This window comes from Mirounga angustirostris, unplaced genomic scaffold, assembly GCF_029215605.1.
Source record: "Mirounga angustirostris isolate CCGP_5_RB_7025 unplaced genomic scaffold, mMirAng1.0.hap1 SCAF_8, whole genome shotgun sequence".
Lineage (NCBI taxonomy): Eukaryota > Metazoa > Chordata > Mammalia > Carnivora > Phocidae > Mirounga > Mirounga angustirostris.
Window position 1 is genome coordinate 74,417,656 of NW_026991716.1, and position 20,727 is coordinate 74,438,382.

Genomic DNA, 20,727 nt, shown 5'->3' on the forward strand with positions numbered 1-20,727 from the left:
AGAAGTGATATAAATTTATAAATACTGGTCATGCAGTAGCTATATTATTACTTACAGATGATATCAACCAGGAAAACACAAGTGAATAAATGAAAATGCCATTAAAAAGTGTGTGGAAATTCAATAAGATGTCTGGCTATAAAATACACAAAAGCCAATAGGTTGCCTGACTAGCAACAATATAATTGTAGGGTTTTGTACTAAGCTTGCAAATCACTGGGGAGAAAACAGGCCTAAGAAATGTAAAAAGATTCTGTCAGAGTCCAAGAAGAATAAGAATTGAAAGCCCACCTCATCTGAAGAAGATGGAGAAAGAGGACCTTGCAGGAAAGGACTCCACATTCCAAAACTCATCCCTATGAATTCTGTAATATTTATCTCTCCATGATTTCTGACAACACAATGGGGTGTTGTAACTAACTCTCGCCTGTATTACTGTAAGTGAACAAGAATAGTGTACTTATTTAGGTAGTTTACATCTTAAAACTTTATTACATAGTACAAATTTTAATGTTGAACTCTGTCCTACTCAAGGAAATCTTTGTCACCTGCATGAGAATTCGGCATTTAGTAATCCATGAATCTCTCCTGCCATATTGTCCAGCACAATTTAAGTAAACATTCAGGGAAAGAAGAAGGGTTTCCTTTTTCATTATATTTTCATTTGATCATTCTGTCCCTCTGAACCTAATTCAGTTCCTTACACAGATGCTTTTTAAAAATCAAGTATTAAATATATTTAATTAGTAATTAGCAATTTTGCAAATAAATTTACAAGATACACTCGTATTGGCTAGCATATTTTTTAGCATATTTTATTTCAAAGATTCTAAACTAGTAAAGCAATGCAATCCCCTGACCCTTTCTGTGACATGATAAAGCCTGTTTCTAAGGCCATCTGAGGCCTTAATTTATGCCCAAGGCATTGGAAGACCAAAATGTACTCACCCTAGGGTTTGGTCACTTACATATAAATGGAGCACCTTACAAGGGATGAAAAATGACTTTAGTGGAAACAAAAGTCTCAACTCTTACAAGACTTGATTAGTTTTTCAGCTTGGTAGCAGAAGCGATGCTCCTGTGAAGCAGATGGAGCAATTTTCTCCAGCACATCCATGGCAATTTATGCCTTCATACCAAAAAGGTGGCCAGCCAGGTCCCACTGACTTTTGGATAATCTCTCACATTGCCTTGAGTGTACTAAGCGCCTCTTTCATAGGCATATATAACATTGGTGTGCATTTAATTAATAATTGATGGTTCTAAAATATTGTTATTATGACTGCTACACATTACTGTTGTAATATTAAAATATGTGGTATATGCAGCATATGGCTTGTCTGTTTAATTAAAATGAGTATGAATCTAAGGGTGAAAAGGCATGGAGCAGAGACTTAGACTCAGAGGCCTGGGTGAACACCCCAGCTTCCTGGCTGTGTGAGCTGTACGGTTTGTCATCACTAGAATAAGACAATAATGGCTGCCCTGCCCCCCTAGCCTCCTTTTAGGGAAGTTTCTCAAATCAAGTGTGCTATTGGAATTCATTCTTTACATCATCGCTGTGTTAAGTCAAACTGCATCTTGTCTTACTCCTAGGAGGCAGTTCAGCACAGGGCTCAAGCTCTGATGTCCAATGAGCCAGGAGCTCTGCCATTTGCTAACTACTTGCTTTGGGAAAATTACTTCACCTCTCTAAACCTTAATTTCCTCATTTGTTAGACATGGCTGGCATAACACTACTACATCATAGGGCTATTTTGAGAATTTAAAATATGTATTAGTTATCTGTTGCTGCATAAATTACCCCAAAACCTAATGGCTGAAAACAACAGACTTATTTTCTCACAGTTTATGTGGATTGGGAATCCAGGCATGGCTTAGCCAGGTGCACTGGCTCAGGTTTCTCACAAAGCTGCAATCAAAGTGTCAAACAGGAGTGCAAACATCTCAAGACTCAACTGGGGGAAGATATGCTTCCAAACTCACTCGTGTAGTTATTGACAAGCCTCAGATCCTAGCTGGCTGTCACCTGGAGACTTCAGTTCATTGCCACATGGACCTCTCTACAGGGCGATTATCAACAGAGCTTGCTTCTCCCACATGTTGCAGATGTTGCAGCTTGCTTTCCCCAGAGCAAGGGCTCAGAGCAAGAGATTCCAAAATGGAAGGCACAGCCTTTTTATAACAATCTCAGAAGTGACATCCCATCACTTCTGCTATATTTCATTCATTAGAGGCAAGTCACTAGTGCCAACCTATACTCAAGGGCAAGGAGTTACACAAGGGCAGGAAATACCAGGAGGTATTTTGGAGGTATTTGCTCATAAAACCTCAGTGTCCACAGGAAATCAGGCACAGGTGAATACAGAAATTCAAACAGTAGAAACCAAGAATCTCATTCCATTTCTTCTTTCCTCCATGTAAGGAGGATCCCAGCAGTTCCAGGCATAGATCCTCAAATTTCCAAAGCCAGTACAGACAGAATGCCTTGATGGCACCTGTGAACCTCCAAACTGAGTTTCACTGACTCTGATTGGCCTGTTCTGGATCATGGGCCATCCCTGAACTAGTCACAGTGGCCTGGAGAACAAGATATTGTGATTGGTCTAGGTCACATGTAACTTTTGGAGCAAAGTGTACATTCAATTTGATCTAAACCATATGAATTGAGAATGAAGAGATGTGGCTCCTCAAGGAAAATCAGTCCACTATTACCAGAGGAGGGGGATGGATGCTGGGTGGGCAAAAATATGACAGATGGCTACCCCACTTAGACTGTTGCTTTGGCCATTTCCAGAAATAAAGCCTATAAATTTCTACCAAAGGGGAGTGGGCAGGGAGGGGTAAAAAAAGGCCATGGGGTGTATATAAATCCTATTCACACTTAAATTACCAAGCCTTATTTCCTCCTAATGACTTCAAGGACTCTTTTACTATAGAACTTTTACCAAAATAACCAGAATCATAAAGAACAAAGATTCATGTAAAAACTTTTTTTTACACTACGATTTATAGTGTTAAAAAACCCTAATGATAACCCAAAAGTCCAGTAGTAATGATTGGAAAAATCTACAGTATTTCTGTACAGTAGAATGTTATATACTTACTAGAAGTGATGTTTTTAAAGAATATTTAATTACATGTGAAAGTATTTTTTTTTTAAGATTTTATTTATTTATTTGATAGAGAGATAGAGAGAGAGCACAAGTAGGCAGAGTGGCAGGCTGCTGGGACCCTCCTGCTACTGCTGTTTTTTAGAAGGTGGAAAGTGAAACACAGAAGAATAAATTTCACTTATGCAGAGATTTATCTGCCAAGCTAGTATTCAAACTCAGATCTTCTCTCTTCTCTCTTCTCTCCTCTGTTTGGTGTGCCTTCTTAAAAGATGATGTGGTTAACATCATCATCTTTATGACAGAGATTTAAGCATTAAGTTTTGAGAGGGTTTCTGTCCACATATTTGAATATTTCTGTGAGAAGCATTTGAGAGAGGTCTGAAGGCCACAAAATAGGTATATGTTACAGCAGTGACCAGACCCTATTGTTAGGACTGTAGGTTATTATAACTTGTAACTGAATAGCTTTTATTAAAATAAATTTAATTGAATTTATTGTTAAATTTATTGATTTAATTTAATTTAATTTTTTTTTTTTTAGATTTTATCCATTTATTTGACAGAGAGAGAGACACAGCAAGAGAGGGAACACAAGCAGGGGGAGTGAGAGAGGGAGAAGGCCTCCCGCCGAGCAGGGAGCCTGATGCGGGGCTCGATCCCAGGACCCCGGGATCATGACCTGAGCTGAAGGCAGACGCTCAACGACCGAGCCACCCAGGCGCCCCTATTGATTTAATTTTAAAGTTAAAATACGTTTTATTGTAATTTCTATTTAACAAGTGACTGAAAAAGAAATAGTTGGCACCTTTTGCAGGTTTTTTAAAAATTTTTTAAATAAAATATAACTTACCACTAAACCAATTGCTCTTGTAAAATGCTTGAATCATTTGGCTCTCATTTAGTAGGTTCCCATTACCTTCTGAGTGCTGGGTGCACGTGTTTGCTGGGGGAGGCAGCTGGTCTCCTAAATGTAAATCAGATTTCATCCTGTCTGGCTTGGAGAGAACGTGGCATATGGCAAATGAATACACAGCTGCCTGGTGAATTTTTCCACCAAGAATTGGTCTAATACTTAAATGCAGAGTGAATAAAACATTTTCTAAATAAGAATATTATGTTCAGGGGCGCCTGAGTGGCTCAGTTGGTTAAGCATCTGACTCTGGGTTTTGGCTCAGGTCATGATCTCAGGGTTCTACACTCAGTGCGGAATCTGCTTGAGATTCTCTCCCTGTCCCTGTCCCTCCCCCTCTGCTCCTCCCCCCACTTGAGTGGGTGTTGGGTGCCCTATTTAGTTGTCCACATTGATCAAGTTAACCTGAAAATCGCTTCTCAGTCCTTAACTTTGTACTTCACCAACAGAGCTTTTGAAGTATTTGTGTTTTTCTTTTTTTTTAATGTTTTATTTATTTATTCATGAGAGTCCGAGAGGGGGGGGGGCAGAGGCAGAGGGAGGAGCAGGCTCCCCACCCAGCAGGAAGCCCGATGTGGGACTTGATCCCAGGACCCCGGGATCATGACCTGAGCCAAAGGCAGACGCTCAACCATCTGAGCCACCCAGGAGACCCTTGTGTTTTTCTTTTCATGAAGAGCTCTTAAAGTTTTTTTGCTTAGACTCCAAAGTAGGAAATTAATTTAAATAGCATTACTTTCAAACTAGACTTCTGAAAACCTCCATACATCATCATTAAATCTAATTTTTTTTTTCCTTAGAAGATGCAACTTTTAAAACCAGTGCCATTTCCTATGTGAATATAACTATATTGATTTATGAACTCCAGGAAGAATTACCACTAGAGAAAAAGACAGACTAGAGGAACACTGACTGTTAAGCAGATAAAACATTTTAAACGGATAGTAATGCTCCTTTTACATGTCTTTGTGCTAACTGATATTTCTACTCATTTTCCAAAAGTAAATTGCAGATTGATGAAGAATATATTCAAAACTCAATTCACTAAAAGAAAAAAACAATAGATATGTCTATTTAAATAGACCCTTCAAAACTGAAAAATGTTTTTCTAATAATAATATAAATGGGATAATGCAAATAATGTCACCTGAGTTTTAAGTGGCACACAATATTTTTGGCTCCCAGATTTATTACTGTCATAAGTAACAGAAAACAAAATAGAAACTAGATACAGCCAGGTATTGGCAAATATCTTTCATACAATTTTTAAGAAACTCAGAATAACTGACCCTTTATTGGTGTGAATTTTCCTTAGTCGAGGCTCTCTTGATTACAAGTAACAGATTCCCACTTCAAATTAGCTTAATCATGGTGGGAATTTATTAGAAGATAAGAGGATATTTGGTGGGAACCCAAGAGCCAGAACTAGCTGCTAGGAAGTTATCAGGAACCTGGGACTCAGTATGTATATGTCTTTCTCCAGCCCCCTTCCCTTTCTCCCTCCCCTAAGCTGGATTTGTCTTTTAGTACATCTGCATGCATGTAGCCAAATGAAGGTGTTCCACAGCAACTTAGTTTAGATGTCCAAGTTGAAATAATCCAGAGAGAAAACCAATAAGTGTCTCTCACTTGAAGGTCCAAATTTTTAGAAAAGAGACTGATTGGCCCAGCCATAATTAGGTGTCTACCCCTGGCCCAATCAAACGATAGCCAGAGGGTAAGGTTATGGAATGCAAACATGGTTGCTGAGAATCTAGTCCTAGCAGAAGGGGAACAGTATGCAGAAAAAATGAGGATATGGGTTATAGATATACACCCCCAAAAGTCATCTGTCTGTTTTTCCTTTGGCTGACACATGCATACACACACACACACACACACACCCCTACCTTTATTCCTCTTTATTAAGAAGTCTCCCTGCCACACATGATTTAACTATCTTACATTGAACTATGCTCTTATCCACCTTCTTCCTATAGGGAGTTAATCCAATCAGTCATATCCAACAACTGAAACCAAAAATGTCATCAATAGGCCCCTCTCTTCATAGTGAATGATCTCCAGATTTGTCCATTTTCCTTCTAGGTCAGACTCAATTTTGTTTAGACAATGCTCTTTCCCATTCTGCCATGCAATGCTTAAATGGTAAAATTAGAAAGCTATCAGAACCACAAATGCTCCCACATAGAAAAGATGCAAGAAGCAAAAATATTCACTGCAACACCACATATTGGTTTTCAGACCACAGAATATATTGCATCCCACAGGACAAGAATTACAAGGTGAAGGGTAGGATAAACACATTTTATGGGCATCCATTAGTGTTGGGGTAGGTTCTTTGCTTAATCAACTGCTTTACTACCTCATAATGCAAATGAAGGAATTCTCTGGGTATGCCACCCTGAGTGACTCAGCCAATCAGTTTCACATACTTTCTATAGCTCTGTTAATTATAGCCTTCTCTATTGATAACAGTTTCTCTTTTAGTGAAGATTCTTTTGATTGCAAGCACAAATATACACTGATACAAAGCCACATACTTCAAGTTAGCTTGGGGAAAATTTAAGTTAGAAGTTTATTGGAAGCATACAGAGATGTATCAGTTAGCTTTTACTGAATAACAAATGACCCCAAAACTTAATGACATAAAACAACACCCTTTATTTAGCTTGACTTTGAAAATTGGCTGAGTAGTTTTTGTGGCCTCAGCTGGTTTCTGCTGAGATTACTCATGCAATGGCATACAACTGGCAGGTCAGTTACAAGTCTATCTAGTCTGTTCTCACATTTCTGGGGGTTGGCAGGCTATCAGCCAGTGCAAAGGAAGCAGGTGGGTCATGTAGTTCTCAATAGCCAGGAAACTAGATGAGGTGTCTTCACATGGTGGGCACAGGGTTCCTAAAAGATCAATGGAGGAAACTGCAAAGCTCTTGAGACCAGACGGAAAATTCACACAATTCCATTTCTGCCTGTTCTGTTGGTCAAAATAATTCATTAGGTCAGCCTAGATTCAAGGAATGGGGTAACAGATCTACCACTTGATGGGAGCTGCAAAATATTATGGACATTTTTGCAATCTCCAGTGAGTGATATTTCAAGGAAGTCAGAGATAATATGTATAGCCAGACACCACTGGAACTGGGAACTGTAAACATCACAGAGCCTAGGAGATTTCAGTTTTTCTCCAGGCTATCTGTCTGCCTCTTATCATACAGTCTCTTGCTCTGCTTCTATCAATGAGACAACTAACCTTATTCTGTGACTTTCTTCTCTTTGTTGTATGTATATAAGACCAGAGAGGATGGCCCCACAATTCACCAGTGTGCATGCCTTCAAGTCAAGTGACCTACACAGACAACAAAATAGTGTCTTTTGGTACCATTGGGCACATATTCACCCAGTTCACCCCACTATGTCTGGGTGAAGAGCCACAGAAGAGACACAAGGTTGCTGGGAGCCCACCCTGGGGAAGGAGGTGTGGGATCCTTCTCAGAGGATGAGACCCAGGAGGCACATTCTATCACAGTGTGTAATGACAAAGCCTGTGTGTCATGAAAAGGACAACTGTTCAAATGATATAAGTACTCTAATACTGAGTCAGTAGCAAACATGTGCAACAACAATTGAAAACAAGCTTGTCTTTTTCTTTTATACCTTCTGAATCTGAAGTTCCTGTAAATACTCTCTGTTCTTTTAAAAGGTTGATAAACAATATTTAATGGGAGTTAAATTTGGTCTGCAGCATGTTTTTTTTTATTTACTTTTCTCCTTTATCTTATCTTGGGAACATTCCCTATTGAAAGACGTATTCCAGAGCACCATCACAGGATGTGTCTGAGAAATGAGCACAGCATAAACCAGATCAAATAGACTATCTGCTTCCTGATAGCAAGCTTGATTTTCAGGAGCTTCCCTGAGCCATGTCTTATGATGTCATCACACTTACCTATAATTTCTAGAGGTCCAAAAAAGAATCAACTTCCCTAGCAGTCTTTTTGGGGCAAACTCTCTCTTGCTGGCACTACTGCTTATTTTCTACAGAATGATTGAGAGGGAACATGGGTTCCATGCAGGTTATCTACCCATCTGCACTTACCAATCATGGGACCTCAAACAGAGCCTCCTCTCTGTCAACTTGTCACATGCAAAATTTATCTGTTCTTGCTGGTACTTCATATGTTGGTTATCAAGATCAAATGAGATCATGTCTATATTTGTACCTTGAAAACAGTAGAATCATCTACATTTGAGGAGAAATGGAACTTCTTTCACAGATACTTGGTAGTAAGATCAATTGTCACAAGTCATTTTATGCCTAGTGTCATCACACAGAAGTTAAAATCCCACCCTGGAAATGTAGGTGACCACATGTAGAATTCTTGCTCTTCCACCCCAGCAGGCTGCTGCCTCTTGCAAAGTTTTTGAGGCTTTCCCTCTTAGCCTTCCTCTTTAAGTAGAAACACTTAAGTAAGTCCATCAGAATAAGGTTGAAGGTGTGCGAATTTAACAAAGTTTGGTTCTCCTGGAAAAGGCCTCCAGAAAGCTTGCCAGTGGGTTCAAAGATGGTCTGTCACACTGGTCTAGTTTAGAAGCCCTTTGGGCCACCCATCTTCTGATATCCTTTCATAGTTTTCTCCTAAATTTATCTTTTTTGTCTTCTGTGATTTCCTTTGAATTTTTCTTTAACAGATCATGCTTTCCCATCCTTGAAGTTACTCCCAAAGTGTCAAGAGGACTCATAAAATGCTAAAACAGCCAACCTTCAAATTATGTTCTGGATGTAGTAACTTTTCCCATTATTTTTCATTCTTACATTTGAAATTTTTCCCCTACCCCAATATTTTATTTTAATAAATGTCAAATCTACAGAAAAGCTGGAAGACTAGTACAATGAACATGAATATATCCTTCTAGATTCTCTAATTATTAACATTTTCCCACATTTATTTGTCTTCTGACTTTCTTTCTCTCTCTATATATATAGATGATAGATAGATTGATGGATAGGTATAGATAGATACACAAATTAAACATAAATACATTATGCATATTGATACATATCTATATGTGTTTATATACACACATATGTATAGGTTGAACTATTGTAAGTGACAAGGTGTTCTGGGCTCATCTTGCACTTTCTCTACACCAATTTGGAATCATCCATTTCTCCAAGGAGTACAGATTTCTTTTACTGGAGAATATTATTTAGAAACCACAATCTGAGCTTTAGGTATACTTATTGCTATGGTGTCATTACTTCTAGGCCTTTTTATTTATTTATTCATTTGTTTATTTATTAGATTTTACTTATTTATTTGAGAGAGAGAGCACAGAGGTGAGAGGGAGAAGCAGACTCCCTACATGGGGCTCAGTCCCACAACCCTGAGATCATGACCTGAGCCAAAGGCAGACACTGATGTGAGCCACACAGGCACCCCATTTCTAGGTCTTTTAGTGAACAGAACGAGGGTATGCATAATGTGTTTATGTTTAATTTGTGTGTGTGTGTGTGTCTCTCTCTCTCTGAGAGGGAGTCAGAAGGCAAATAAATGTGGGAAAATGTTAATAATTGGAGAACCAGGAGAACAATGTTAAATTTATATCAATGTTTCCAATTCAAATCAAGCACCCTAAAGGTCTTTCTCACCATCCCCTGTTTCATATTTGTATGTATCTCCCTTCTTTCACAGTGAGAACTCTTCTGTAGTTTCCCACTACATACAGGTATTTATTCATGTGTTCTGTCCTACAGTACACACAAAACAGTTTCAGAATTACTCAACCAATACTGCTAACAATAAAACTTCAAAGGTCAAGATTTCTTTGCAGTTCCTTTTCTTCCATTAGAATATATATTATTTTGTATTATAGAACATGTGTCACTATATTATCAATTTGATTATGTACATTCATTTCTATTTACACTGAATTTTATTTTTTTTACTTTTTTCATTAACATATAATGTATTATTTGTTTCAGGGGTACAGGTCTGTGATTCATCGGTCTTACACAGTTCACAGTGCTCACCATAGTACTTCCCCTCCCCAATGTCCAACACCCAGCCACCCCATCCCTCCCACCCTCCTCCACTCCAGCAATCCTCAGTTTGTTTCCTGAGACTAAGAGTCTCTTACGGTTTGTCTCCCTCTCTGATTTCATCTTGTTTCACTTTTCCCTCCCTTCCTCTATGTCTTGGTTCTCAAATTCCTCATATCAGTGAGATCATGTGATACTTGTTTTTCTCTAATTGACTTATTTCGCTTAGCATAATACCCTATAGTTCTGTCCACGTCGTTGCAAATGGCAAGATCTCATTCCTTTTGATGGCTGCATAATATTCCATTGTATATATATACCACATCTTCTTTATCCATTCATCTGTTGATGGACATCTAGGCTCTTTCCATAGTTTGGCTATTGTGGACATTGCTTCTATAAACATTGGCGTGTAGGGGCCCCTTCGGATCACTACATTTGTATCTTTGGGGTAAACACCCAGTAGTGCAATTGCTGGGTCATAGGGCAGCTCTATTTTCAACTTTTTGAGGAACCTCCATACTGTTTTCCAGAGTGGCTGCACCAGCTTGCATTCCTACCAACAGTGTAGGAGGGTTCCCCTTTCTCCACATCCCCGCCAACATCTGTCATTTCCTGACTTGTTAATTTTAGCCATTCTGACTGGTGTGAGGTGGTATCTCAATGAGGTTTTGATTTGGATTTCCCTGATGCCGAGCAATGTTGAGCACTTTTTCATGTGTCTGTTGGACATTTGGATGTCTTCTTTGGAAAAATGTCTGTTCATGTCTTCTGCCCGTTTCTTGTTTGGATCATTTGTTCTTTGGATGTTGAGCTTGATAAGTTCTTTATAGATTTTGGATACTAGCCCTTTATCTGATATGTCATTTGCAAATATCTTCTCCCATTCTGTCGGTTGTCGTTTGGTTTTGTTGACTGTTTCCTTTGCTGTGCAAAAGTTTTTATCTTGATGAAGTCCCAATAGTTCATTTTTGCTCTTGCTTCCCTTGCCTTTGGCAATGTTTCTGGGAAGAAGTTGCTGTGGCTGAGGTCGAAGAGGTTGTTGCCTGTGTTCTCCTCAAGAACTTTGATGGATTCCTGTCTCACATTTAGGTCTTCCATCCATTTTGAGTCTATTTTTTGTGTGTGTTGTGAGGAAATGGTCCAGTTTCATTCTTCTGCATGTGGCTGTCCAATTTTCCCAACACCATTTGTTGAAGAGACTGTCTTTTTTCCATTGGACATTCTTTCCTGCTTTATCAAGGATTAGTTGACCATAGAGCTGAGGGTCCATTTCTGGGCTCTCTATTCTGTTCCATTAATCTATGTGTCCCTACCATACTGTCTTGATGTGCCAATACCATACTGTCTTGATGATTACAGCTTTGTAATAGGGCTTGAAGTCTGGAATTGTGATGCCACCAGCTTTGCTTTTCTTTTTCAACATTCCTCTGGCTACTCAGGGTCTTTTCTGGTTCCATACAAATTTTAGGATTATTTGTTCCATTTCTTTGAAAAAAGTTGATGGTATTTTTATAGGGATTGCTTTAAATGTGTAGATTGCTCTAGGTAGCATAGACATTTTCAGTTTGTTCTTCCAATCCATGAGCATAGAATGTTTTTCCATTTTTTGTGTGTCTTCCTCAATTTCTTTCATGAGTATTCTATAGTTTTCTGAGTACAGATCCTTTGCTTATTTGGTTAGATTTATTCCTAGGTATCTTACAGTTTGGGGTGCAGTTGTAAATGGGATCAACTCCTTACTTTCTCTTTCTTCTGTCTTGTTGTTGGTGTATAGAATCGCAACTGATTTCTGGGCATTGATTTTATATCCTGCCACTTTACTGAATTCCTGTATGAGTTCTAGCAGTTTTGGGGTGAAGTCTTTTGGGTTTTCTACATAAAGTATCAGATCACCTGCAAAAAGTGAGAATTTGACTTCTTCTTTGCTGATTTGGATGCCTATTTCTTTTTGTTGTCTGATTGCTGAGGCTAGGACTTCTTACACTGAATTTTATAATTTGCTTTTTTCCCATTATTTTTCAATTAATTATTTTTGAACACAAAATATTTACTTAGTTCAAAAGTCAAAACATATTTTCACAAAGTATACTCAGAAAAGTAAGTATGCCTATACTTCATCTTCACTCACTCCCCATAGGTAACAATTTATATTTGTTCTGGTTTATCTTTTTTGTGTGTGTGTTTTCACAAACTACAGATATACATTTACATTTTGTCTTACACAAAAGTAGCATATAAGATATGCTCTTTTATACCTTATCTTTTTTTTTTTTGGCTTATCAATAAATCTTGGAAAGAGTTCCATATCAGTTTATAGAGATCTTCCTCTTGATTCTTTTTTCATGACTACATGGTCATTTTGTGGATGAAACATAGATTATTCAGCCTGTAACATATGCAATAGATTTAAAGTTGTTTCTAATATTTTACTTTTAAAATAATGTTGTAATGATTAATGTTGTGCTCTTTTAAACTTTTAGAGGTAAATTCATAGAATTAAAATTACTAAGACAATGGTTAAACATCCCTAGAAATGTTATATATCAGCAGTGTGGGAGAGTGATGTTTTCTCTCAACCTTGCCTGATAAAGTATATTGCCAAATTTTTAAATTTTTGCCAATCTGCTAGGTGAGAAATGATATTTCAGTATAACTTTTTTCATTTCTCTTATTGTGAGTGAATTTGAACATGTTTTCATATGTTTAAAGGTCATCTACATATTTTTTCTATGAACTGTCAATTCATATCTTTCACTCATTTTTTATATTGGGTTTGGTTCTTTTTCACTCAATTTAGGAGTTCTTTTTGTATTGGGAGATTAGACCTTTACCTTCAATATGTGCTACAAAAATATTCTCCCTGTGTGTTTGTGTACATCTGTGTTTTGCAATGTGACTTTCCTTAATGTAGTCAAATTTATTAATATTTTCTTTCATTGCATCTGGATTTTGAATCCACATTCTCAAGGCTTTCCCTGGTTATAAAGGAACTCACCTATATTTTCTTCTGTTCTTAGACAGTTATATTTTTATATTTAAAACTGATTAACTTGGAATTCTGACACAGATCTAATTTTATCTTTTTTCAAATTGCTATCCAGTTATCCCAACATCACTTATTTACATGTCCATCATTTTCTCAGTGATTGTAGATGCCACTTTGATCATTATCAAAATTTCCATTTGTACCTGAGTCTATTTGGGGGTTTCTATTCTGTTTCACTTGTCTATCTGTCTATTCATGCACTTATCACCTGGGTTTCACACAACAGCCACTCCTTCTGTAATTGATTCCTCTGTAACTGGGGACTAAAGTGAGGGGGTCCCATCAGGCCCAGTAACTCAAATTTTAAAACTCAGAAAACTGTTTGTGGTTGACAGACCCTAGGTGATTCCCAATGATTCTGCCTTCTGGTATTCATGTTTTTGTGTATTCTCCTCCCCTTGAATGTGAGTGGGACCTGTTATCTTCTTCTAACCAATAAAATACAGCAAAGTTGATGGGATGTCACTCCTTACGTTACATAAGACTGAGTCTTGCTAGCTGACATATCTCACTCTCCTGCTGGCCTTGAAGAAGCAACTATGCTGTGAACTATGGAGTAAGCCAGATGGCACAGAACTCTTGGCAGCCTCTAGAAGGTCCACACCAAGACACATAGTAATTAAAATGGCAAAAGGTAGCAATGAAGAGAGAGTGTTAAAATAAGCAAGAGAAAAGACAATAAGTACATACAAGGGTAACTCCATAAGGCTATCAGTTAATTTTTCAGCAGAAACTTTGCAGGGCAGAAGGGAGTGGCATGATATATTCAAAGTGATGAAAGAAAAAAAACAAAAACAAAAACAAAAAACTTGCTGCCACAATACTCTATCCAGCAAGGCTATCATTCAGAATAGAAGGAGAGATAGTTTCCCAGACAAATAAAAGTTAAAGGAGTTCATGACTACTAAACCAGCTCCACAAGAAATGTTTGAAAGGACTCTTTGGGTGGAGAGGAAAGACCATAAGGAAGAGTAAGAAAAGTAAGAAAAACAAAAGCAGAAAAAATAAATATATATAAAAATCAGTCAAGGGATTCACAAAATAAAAGGAGGTAAAGTATGACACCATATACCTAAAACATGGGGGGGAGAAGTAAGGAATGGTTTCACATTTAAGCGACCATCAACTTAATATAGATTGCTATATGCAGAAGAGGGCATATACAAACCTAATGGCAATTTCAGGTAAAAAACCAGTAATAGACATGCAAAAAATAAAGAGAAAGGAATCCAAGCATATCACAAAAGAAAGTCAGCAAATCATGAGAGAAAAGAGCAAGAGAAGAAAGGAACAGAGAACTACAAAGACAACCATAAAACAGTAACAAAATGACAATAAGTACATACCTATCAATAATTACTTTGAATGTAAATGGACCAAACACTGCAATCAAAAGACATAGGGTGACACAATGGATAAAAAAGCAAGACCCATCTATATGCTGTCTACAAGAGACTCATTTCAGACCTAAAGACACATCCATTTGAAAGTGAAGATGGAAAAGCATTTATCATGCAAATAAAAGTGAAAAGAAAGCCAGGGGAGCAATACGTATATCAGACAAAATCAACTTTAAAGCGAGGACTATAATAAGAGACAAAGAAGGAAACTACATAATCATAAAGAAAACAATCCAACAAGAAGATATAGCAATTATAAATATTTATGCACCCAACATGGGAGCACCAAAATACATAAAGCAGCTAAAAACAAACACAAAGGAAATAATTGATAATAATACAATAAAAGAAGGGGACTTTAACATCCCACTTACATCAATGGATAGATCATGCAAATAGAAAATCAATAAGGGAGAGAGTTGGGCAAAGATGGCAAAGGAGTAGGGGACCCTATTTCTTTTTTTTTTTTTAAGATTTTATTTATTTATTTGAGAGAGACAATGAGATAGAGAGAGCATGAGAGGGGATAGGTTCAGAGGGAGAAGCAGACTCCCCACCGAGCAGGGAGCCCGATGTGGGACTCAATCCCAGGACTCCAGGATCATGACCTGAGCCGAAGGGAGTCGCTTAACCAACTGAGCCACCCAGGCACCCCAGGGGGACCCTATTTCAACCAGTCCCCTGAATTGAGCTGGATATCTACCAGACTACTCTGAACACCCATGAAATCAGCCTGAGATGTAAGAAGATATATCTGGATCTCTACAAACAAAATATCCCTGGTGGTTGGTTTCAAGGTATGAAGCAGGAAGCCATGATTCCATGCGCAGATAAATGGAAGGGGTTGGGAGCCTCCGGCGTGAAAGCCTCCCATGCTGGGGACTGGGCACAGACTCACAGACCAGTAGCGGTGGGGAAAGGACTTTAGGGCAGCCCCCTAGACTGAAACCTGGAGCTGTGGGGGCATGCATGTGAACTGGGGGCAGCTGGAGGTTTTAGAAGCACAAAGGGCAGAGACATGCCTGGACCTGGAACAAGGGCTGGGAGTGCTGCTGTGGGGCACACAACCCAGGACGCTGTGGTTTTAGCAGCACAGACAGAAACGGAGTTAGTGTGGCCTGGAGAGCTCACTGAAGAACAGCCTGCCATCTCTCTGTCCTGAGACAGAGGTTTGGAAATGGTCACTTCTGCTCTGACTCTCAGAAGAGATGCGGAAAGCCACCAGAGAACAAAAGCCCCAAAAAACCAGTTTTCACTGAGCCCTTCCCCCCCATCAGGGGGCAGGGCAATTCTGCCCAAACAGGGCTGCCTGAGTAACAGCACATCAGGCCCCTCCCCCAGAAGACAGGCTGGGAGAACAAGAGGACAACAACCCTAAGGTCCCTATAAAACAACTCCATCTTGCTTGGGTTGTGGTCAATAATTTGGACTCTGTACATTCCCTCAAACACCCTTCAACAGAATGACTAAGAGGAGGAACCCCCAAAATAGGAAACACTCAGAGACTATGACTTCTGCCACAGAACAAATGGATATGGATATAAGCAAGATGTTGGAAATAGACTTCAGGGTAACAGTTATGAAGACAATAGCTAGGATGGACAAAACGATTAATGGCAACATAGATTATCTAAGGGCAGAAATGAGAGCTGATCTGATAGAACTTAAAAATGCTATCAGTGAGATCCAATCTAATCTAGATACTCTAATAGCTACGGTAAATGAGGCAGAAAAATGAATTAGTGATCTAGAAGACAAACTGATAGAAAAGAAGGAACAGGAGGAGGCCTGGAACAAATAGCTTAAAATCCATGAAAACAGAATTTGAGAAATAAGCGATGACATGAAACATTCCAATGCCAGAATTATTGGGATCCCTGAGGGGGTGGAGAGAGAGAGAGGAATAGAAGATATATTTGAGGAAATCATAGCTGAGAACTTTCCTAATCTGGGGAATGAAACAAGCATTCAAGTCCTAGAGGCAGAGAGGACCCCTCCCAAGATCAAGGAAAACAGGCCAACACCCCGGCATGTAATAGTAAAACTCGCAAATCTTAGAACCAAAGAAACCATCTTAAGGGCAGTTAGTAGTAAGAGATTCCTTACGTACAGAGGGAGGAACATCAGAATAACGTCAGACCCATCCACAGAGACCTGGCAAGCCAGAAAGGCCTGGCAAGACATATTCAGGGTACTAAATGAGAAGAACATGCAGCCAAGAATACTTTATCCGGCAAGGCTGTCATTTAGAATGGATGGAGAGATGCAGAGCTTCCAGGACTGGCTGAAACTGAAAGAATATGTGACCACTAAGCTGGCCCTGCAAGAAATATTAAGGAGGGGGCGCCTGGGTGGCTCAGTTGGTTAAGCGACTGCCTTCAGCTCAGGTCATGATCCTGGAGTCCCTGGATCGAGTCCCGCATCGGGCTCCCTGCTCGGCAGGGAGTCTGCTTTGCCCTCTGACCCTATCCCCTCTCATGTGTTCTCTCTCATTCTCTCTCTCTCAAATAAATAAATAAAATCTTTTAAAAAAAATATTAAGGAGGGTTCTATAAAAGGAGAAAGACCCCAAGAGTGATATAGAACAGAAATTTACAGAGATAATCTATAGAAATAAGGACTTAACAGGCAACATGATGACAATAAATTCATATCTTTCAATAATTACTCTCAACATGAAAGGCCTAAATGCTCCCTTAAAAAGGCACAGGGTTGCAGATTAGATAAAAAGACAGGATCCATCCATATGCTGCCTACAAGAGACTCATTTTGAACCTAAAGATATGTCCAGACTGAAAGTGAAGGGATGGAGATCCATCTTCCATGCTAACAGACCTCAAAAGGAAGCTGGGGTAGCAATTCTTATATCAGACAGATTAGATTTTTAAGCTAAAGACTGTAGGTAGAGACACAGAAGGACACTATATCATTCTTAAAGGGTCTATCCAACAAGAAGATCTAACAATTGTAAATATCTACACCCCCAACATGGGAGCAGTCAACTACATAAACCAACTGTTAACCAAAATAAAGAGGCATATTGATAATAATACGTTAACTGTAGGAGACCTCAATACTCCACTCTCAGCAATAGACAGATCATCTAAGCAGAAAATCAACCAAGAAACAAGAGCTTTGAATGACACACTGGACTAGATGGATCTCATAGATATATACAGAACATTCCACCCTAAAACAACAGAGTACTCATTCTTTTCGAGCGCACATGGAACTTTCTCCAGAATAGACCACATACTGGGTCACAAATCAGGTCTCAAACAATACCAAAAGATTGAGATCATTCCCTGCATATTCTCAGACCATAATGCTTCTTTAAAACTGGAACTCAATCACAAGAAAAAATTTGGAAGAAATTCAAACACTTGGAAGCTAAAGACCACTCCATTCAAGAATGTTTGGGTCAACCAAGAAATCAAAGAAGAATTTAAACAATTCATGGAAATCAATGAGAACAAAAACACATCGGTCCAAAACCTATGGGATACTGCAAAGGTGATCCTAAGGGGGAAATACCTAGCCATCCAAGCCTCACTCAAAAAAAATAGAAAAGTCCTGAATTCACCAACTAACTTTACACCTTAAAGAACTTGAGAAAAAACAACAAATGATGTCTAAGCCATGCATTAGAAGAGAAATAATTAAGATTAGAGCAGAGATCAATGAATTAGAACAGAAATACAGTAGAGCAGATCAACGAAACTAGAACCTGGTTCTTTGAAAGAATTAATAAGATCAAAAAACCACTGGCCAGACTTACCCAGAAGAAAAGAGAAAGGACCCAAATTAATAAAATTATGAATGAAAGGGGAGAGATCATGACTAACACCAAGGAAATAGAAACAATTATTAGAAATTATTATCAACAACTATATTCCAATAAATTAAGCAACCTGGAAGAAATGGATGCCTTCATGGAAACCTGTAAACTACCAAGACTGAAACAGGAAGAAACTAACAACCTAAATAGACCAATAACCAGTAACAAGATTGAAGCAGTGGTCAAAAACCTCCCAAAAAAACAAGAGTCCAGGGCCTAGTGGATTCCCTGGGGAATTCTACCAAACATTCAAAGAAGAAATAATACCTATTCGGGGCACCTGGGTGGCTCAGTCATTAAGCGTCTACCTTTGGCTCAGGTCATGATCCCAGGGTCCTGGAATCGAGCCCCGCATCAGGCTCCCTGCTCAGCGGGAAGCCTGCTTCTCCCTCTCCCCTCCCCCTGCTTGTGTCCCCTCTCACTCTCTCTGTGTCAAATAAATAAATAAAATCTTAAAAAAAAAAAAAGAAATAATACCTATTCTCCTGAAGCTGTTTCAAAAAATAGAAACAGAAGGAATGCTTCCAGATTCATTCTATGAGGACCTTGATCCCCAAACCAGGCAAAGACCCCAACAAAAAGGAGAATTTCAGACCAATATCCCTGATGAATATGGATGCCAAAATTCTCAACAAAATCCTACCTAATAGGATCCAACAATACATTAAAAGGATCATCCATCATGACCAAGTGGGATTTATCCCCGGGATGCAAGGGTGGTTCAACATTTGCAAATCAATCAGTGTGATAGAACACATTAATAAGAGGAGAGAGAAGAACCATACGGTCCTCTCAATTGATGCAGAAAAAGCATTTGACAAAATACAGCATCCTTTCCTGATTAAAACTCCAGAGTATAGGGATAGAGGGAAAATTCCTCAATTTCATAAAATCCATCTATGAAAAACCCACAGCCAATATCATTCTCAATGGGAAAAAGCTGAGAGCCTTTCCCTTAGGATCAGGAACACAACAAGGATGCCCACTCTCACCACTACTGTTCAACATAGTACTGGAAGTCCTAGCAACAGCAATCAGACAACAAAAAGAAATAAAAGGTATTCAAATTGGCAGAGAAGAAGTCAAACTCTCTCTCTTTGCAGATGACATGATACTTCATGTGGAAAACCCAAAAGACTCCACCCCCAAATTATTAGAACTCATACAGCAATTCTATAATGTGGCAGGATACAAAATCAATGCACAGAAATCAGTTGCTTTCTTATACACTAGCAATGTAACTGTAGAAAGAGAAAATAGAGAATTGATTCCATTTACAATAGCATCAAAAACCATAAGATATCTTGGAATAAACCCAACCAAAGAGGTAAAGAATCTATACTCTAGGGACTACAGAATACTCATGAAGGAAATTGAAGAAGACACAAAAAGATGGAAAAACATTCCATGCTCATGGATGGGAAGAATAAATGTTGTTAAAATGTCTATGCTGCCCAGAGCGATCTATACTTTCAATGCCATCCCAATCAAAATACCAACGGCATTTTTCAAAGTGCTGGAACAAACAATCCTAAAATTTGTATGGACTCAGAAAAGACCCCGAATGATCAAGGACATCTTGAAAAAGGAAAACAAAGCTGGGGGCATGATGTTGCCTGATTTCAAGCTCTATTACAAAGCTGTGATCACGAAGACAGCATGGTACTGGCACAGAAACAGACACATAGACCAATGGAACAGAATAGAGAACCCAGATATGGACCCTCAACTCTATGGTCAAATAATCTTTGACAAAGCAAGAGAAACTATGCAATGGAAAAAAGACAGTCTCTTCGATAAATGGTGCTGGGAAAATTGGACAGCTGTATACAGAAGAATGAAACTTGACCATTCTCTTACACCATACACAAAGATAAACTCAAAATGGATGAAAGACCTCAATGTGAGACAGGAATCCATCAAAATCCTAGAGAAGAACATAGGCAGTAACCTCTCTGACATCAGCCACAGCAACTTTTTTCAAGACATGTCTCCAAAGACAAGGGAAACAAAAATGAAAATGAACTTTTGGGACTTTATCAAGATGAAAATCTTCTGTGCAGCCACGGAAACAATCAACAAAACAAAGAGGCAACCCACGGAATGGGAGAAGATATTTGCAAATGACACTACAGATAAAGGACTGATACCCAAGATCTATAAAGAACTTCTCAAACTCAACACTCAAAAAACAAATAATCAAGTCAAAAAAATGGGCAGATGACATGAACAGACACTTCTCCAAGAAGACATACAAATGGCTAACAGACACATGAAAAAATGTTCATCATCATTAGCCATCAGGGAAATTCAAATCAAAACCACATTGAGATACTACCTTACACCAGTTAGAATGGCAAAAATTAACAGGACA

General features: G+C 38.7%; 1 protein-coding gene across 6 annotated transcripts in view; it reads left to right on the forward strand.

Moving 5' to 3' along the window:
• The window catches only part of HTR1E (5-hydroxytryptamine receptor 1E), a 100,364-nt gene that overhangs the window by 19,620 nt on the left and 60,017 nt on the right, over positions 1–20,727 (forward strand). For 2 of the 6 annotated variants that reach the window (XR_010413691.1, XR_008505349.2), the window contains one exon: positions 3,658–4,241. The exons of the other annotated variants lie outside the window; for them this stretch is intronic. The gene's annotated coding sequence lies outside the window, so the exon portion shown is untranslated. Of the gene's footprint in view, positions 1–3,657; positions 4,242–20,727 lie in introns of those variants that run through there. 6 annotated transcript variants of the gene reach the window in all.